We start from the raw sequence: 5,399 nt of genomic DNA on the forward strand, positions 1-5,399 counted from the left end.
AGGTTCTCTGCATTGCAAGAAGTTGTGAGATAAGTTGCTACAGCAATGCCAATGACAAAAGGGTGTCAGTACAGTATAGCAAATTTACATTACGTAAAGATAAAGTTGCCATCGTCCCAGATGGCCTGAGGCTGACTGGTGGTGATTTAACCTGAGGATCATCACACCTCAGACAAGGGGTAAGTGAAATGCATTGCATCTATACACCCAGTACATCATCCCCGAAACCTTGCATTCTGCTTCCCCTGAAGACTACACTTGATCCTCACTTCCCACTTGTAACTTTAGTTGATAGTATAAAATGGGCATTATGGATTCAGCTCCATGTTGTACATTTCTCCCAATTTTCCTTTATAACTGAAAAGTCAAAGTTACCCCCAATCCCATCCCATTATGTCAAAAGAAATCAAAACTAATAGGATATATATATTCTCATTTGTAATTTCTAAATAAATTAATTGCTGGACAAAGGCCCTTTTTAAAATGACTGATGGATGTCTGTCTGTGACCCTGAACAAAACGAGCTATTTGGCAGAATCAAAGAAATTTACACTTTGTTATCTCTTAAGAGACCTTAACAACTCCTGACAGCTGCAGAGACCAAATTCAAAGGAAACTATATAGGGGTCATCTACATTTCACAAGTCAGGCCTGGCCAATCGGAGTCGATTTGTCTGCTAGGACAAAAAACCTCACAACCTCTCTTTAAGAATTAATGTTGGAACATTAACGAGGGATAAAGCCAAAGTGGAGATGTGGGAGTTATTTGACATGAGTCCCACCCAACTGGTGGAATGTGTAATATCGTCTTGTGAAGCTGAAACTCACAATCTGCCATTTTCCCATCTACCGAGCAGCAGCACAGAAATGGGGGGGGGTCTCATTGTGAACCTGCTCCTGGGCCTGGAGCAGGTTCACAATGAGACCCCCCCCCTGGGCCTGGCCAGACTTGCCATTTATAGGTCCAGGCAGCGGGCGACCGAGGGAGTCATCCGGTCCAACTGTCTGCCCCTCTTCCGCGGCCTCGTTCGCGGCTGGGTGTCCCTGGAGAGGGAGCATGCAGTGTCCACGGGCACACTCGAGGCCTTCCATGCTCGGTGGGCACCGCAGGGGTTGGGTTGCCTTATCGACCCCGATTTTCACACCTTAATTTGATGGGTTTTTGATAAGTTTTTGTTCTCTTTCTCGTTCTTTTTGGACTGTGCTCCACTCGCTGTTTTGGGGCACTCCCCTCTTTTGATTTATCCATCAGTTACTTTCTGTTCTTTTGCTTGGTTATCACACCCAGCACCACGCCAGTGTCAGTGGTGGATGCTGGCCTAATCCTGCACGTGTAAATAAACGTGCAGGTCACAAAATCCACAAAAACCCCCCCACAAAAAAACAAGTAAAAATAAAAATAATTTTAAAAAAGGAACACCACAAACACATAACAACTAGAATAGTGCGACCCTATGAAAGGAGCACAGAAATGGGGTTCTGTCCAGGTTTGCATGCCTGGACACACCTACACTGTTTCTACTGGAACTTCTGCACCATCATCTACAAGACTGATTCATTTCCATGTGCCTATCTCATGGTGGAAGTCAACACCCCTGGAAAATGAATTATCCAACGTCAGTGCAGCCTAACAACCTTTGTGAAGGATTATATCACTGGACTTTGATTCTGGACTCTGGACTCAAAATAGTAATTATTTTCTCTATGGTCTTTTCCCTATTCATGGGCGTCATTCTCCTACCCCCCACCGGGTCGGAGAATGGCCGTTGGCCGCCGTGAATCCCGCCCCCGCCGAAGTCTACGGTACCGGAGATTGGGCGGGGGTGGGAATCGGGCCGCGCGGGTTGGCGGGCCCCCCCGCTCAATTCTCCGGCCCAGATGGGCCGAAGTCCCGCCAAGAAATTGCCTGTCCCGCCGGCGTAAATTAAAGTAGGTATTTACCGGCGGGACAAGGCGGCGTGGGCGGGCTCCGGTGTCCTGGGGCGGGGGGGGCGGGGCGATCTGACCCCGGGGGGTGCCCCCACGGTGGCCTGGCCCGCGATCGGGGCCCACCGATCCACGGGCGGGCCTGTGCCGTGGGAGCACTCTTTCCCTTCCGCCTCCGCCACGGCCTCCACCATGGCAGAGGTGGAAGTGACTCTCCCCACTGCGCATGCGCGGGAAACTGTCAGCGGCCGCTGATGCTCCCACGCATGCGCCGCCCCGAATGTCATTTCCGCGCCAGCTGGCGGGGCAACAAACGCCATTTCCGCCAGCTGGCGGGGCGGAAATCCCTCCGCCGTCGGCCTAGCCCCTCAATGTTGGGGCTCGGCCCCCAAAGATGCGGAGCATTCCGCACCTTTGGGGCGGCGCGATGCCTGTCTGATTGGCGCCGTTTTGGGCGGACATCGTGCCGTTGGGGGAGAATTTTGCCCCATGTTTCTCTCTCTATCCCTCTTTTACTGTCTGAGTGAAAAGGTAAAAAGGTTGTTGCCCTCCTCCCTGCATTTGAGTCTGTACAAATAAACTAACTCTCTGAGTTCATTCTATTATGCGTTTTCTGTGGGGTTGTTAATAGAAATTGGGTCACACCAGAATTTAGGAGTTGGGAAACATGCAACCTCTCAAAAAGGAGGAAACAATCATAACATATTTCTGTTTACAGAATGGTGGTGAGAGAAGATATCAGGACTTTTAATATTTCGCTTTTTAAGTTAAACTGCCTCCTGACCATAACATAGCATTGGTGCCCCACCATATTTTTAAGAAACATGTTTTTTGCAGGCTTTTCAGAAGCATAGATATTTTAGATTCAAAGTTGCTATTGTTAGCCTTTGTCTTTGATAAACCTTCGTAAAAAGAACTGCTGCCTACTGTGATAATGATAATGGCAGCATAGCAATACTTTCAGTGTCGTTTGGAACATTCGGGAATTGGCAAATGACTGCTTTACTTGAAAACATTAAAATTAATCGACACAGGCACAAGAGCTGGCTCAAATGCCCATTATCTAATGAATGATTACTACATGTAAGGTAGATGAAAGTGAAAATATTAGAACGTTTCTTGGAGCACAGTTAGAAACACTCAGGGAAGACAGACTTTACATAATCACATTGGAACTTTGTATTACTTAGCTGATTATATCTCAGTATCCTATGAGGTAGCAATTCACCTTGGGCAGTGGTGCAAAATGGGTGGTATCAGAGCAATCACATGTTGTATGGAGTACTTGATATTCAGTTGCAATCGAATATAAGTTGTTTCTTATAACTTATAATACTCATTATGCACCACTGACCAAGAAATATTTCCACCTCTTTTAGTACGGCTGCTACATTGTAACTTCTTGCCATTTGTACTGTAGCTTATTATATAAGTGACAGACTGACAGAAATATCCATATCAGGCAGGTCCTGACAACAATTAGCGTGCAACACTGATTGGACATCAAAAGTGTCATTGTGAAGCTCAGTACACCAGCTGACACCCTCTCTTAACCTCGCACAGCTGAACACGTGTTCAGCAGTAGGAAGGACCCCGTCAGCTCTATTTAAAGGGATCATTAGTCATTCACAGGTTAGTTGCTGCTTGATTTCTTCAGGCTGTTGTTTGGATTGTATAAGTGTTTAGTGCTTTCTGCACTTGTTTACAGCTGCAAATGTCTGCAGGGAATGGTGTGGCAGGTGCACCAAGATTTCTACTGCCCGCTTCAAAGGTTCAGCATGAACCAGCTGGCTTCCAAGTATATATACTTTTGCAGCAATTGTATTTATAAAGCAGCATGACTTGGAGAACGATAAAAGTTTTAAAGGACATAACATGCTTCTGCGAGAGGGAGGAGTGAGAGAAGGGTTCACTGCAGGAAGCCGCATCCACCAGGGTATTCAGGGAGTGATTCCTCTTCCTGAACCTCAGTCAGCAACAAGGTGTATGATGTCTGTGCTTCAGTAAAGAAATCCTTACCGAAAACTGCTATCAGCAACTAGAGGAGGGCAAGGCCTGCTTTGCTAGCGGCTAGGCCAGACAATGAACTTTCACCAACCTGGCTCCTTATAAGCTGAAGATATTTGCATCTTCTCACAGTGTGCCATGAACTCTTCTGTAAGAATGCGACACAAGAGACCCTCTTTTCAATGAGAGCCAACTACATTTTGTTCTCTACTTCCAGAGAGAATTGGGCGGAGTAAGCACGCAGCTTCACTAGGATTACAGATTTCCCCATGCCACTCATGGCACACACATCACAGGGCAGCCTCCACTTGTCAACGCTGTCCTATATCAAAGCTGAAAGGGGTCCACTTCTCGGTGTCCAGCTGTTGTGTGACCGGAACAAGAGAATTACATACATCAATGGTCGATATCCCAGCAACAGTAGTGATGTCTTCATTCTGCAGCAGTGTGAGGTGCTAATTGCATTGAATCACCACAGAAAATCAGAGGTTTAGTTACTGGATGACCAGGGCTATCCACTGAATCCATGGGCGATGACTTGGGTGCACAATCCACACATGTGCATAGCTTGCATAAAATAAAAACATCCGATAGAACAGGTTGCTAATTTGTTAAAGGAGCAGAACAAGTGTCATGATTCAGTGTGGTCCATTGCATGCTGGGAAACCTTGCCACCAGCCATAGAGCTAACAGCTCAGGAGCAGGAGAGTAAACAGGAGTAAAAAAAAAGTAAGAAGTCTGACAACGCCATGTTAAAGTGCAACAGGTTTGTTTGGAGTCACTAGTTTTTGGAGCACAGCTTCCTCATCAGGTGAATTGGTTTCCCTTTTGTTGGCAATGGCTGTTGCTTGGCACTTGTGTGGCATGAATGTTACTTGTCATTTGTCAGCCCAAGCCTGGATATTGTCCCGCTCTTGCTGCATTTGGACATGGACTGCCAACCACCTGATTGCCATTGACTCAAGTTTTGCATGGGCTCCTTTATGCAAAATCTGTCAAATGCTGCCTTGATGTCAAAGGCAGTCACTCTCACATCTGCTTTGGAGTTCAGGGGCGGGGTTCTCCGTTATCTGACGCCGAAATCGGGAAAGGCGATTGGGTGGAGAATTGGTTCTGACGCCAAAACAGCAGCAGGCACCGATTTGATGCCAAATCGCAATGTTCCAGCACCTCGACAGTGGCGTCAATGGTTCTCCAGAATGCACATACAGTAGGCATCTTTTGCATATCTATAGCGGGCCCGACCCAGTACTCTCCGGGGCCTCCGCAATTCTCCGCATCCGATGTGCTGAGTTCCCAACTGTACGGTTCACTTGTGCTTTTAAAAATCGTGAAACAGGCGTTGCAGCTGCTGACGGGGAGAGAGAGGGGGTATGGGAAGTGTCCAATATCGCCATAGTTTGCTGATAGTTGTGCTGCTGGCAGGGGGGCTTCTGCCAGGGCAGGAGGGAGGAGCAGCGGGGTGG

Source organism: Scyliorhinus torazame, chromosome 6, assembly GCF_047496885.1.
Source record: "Scyliorhinus torazame isolate Kashiwa2021f chromosome 6, sScyTor2.1, whole genome shotgun sequence".
Taxonomy (NCBI): domain Eukaryota; kingdom Metazoa; phylum Chordata; class Chondrichthyes; order Carcharhiniformes; family Scyliorhinidae; genus Scyliorhinus; species Scyliorhinus torazame.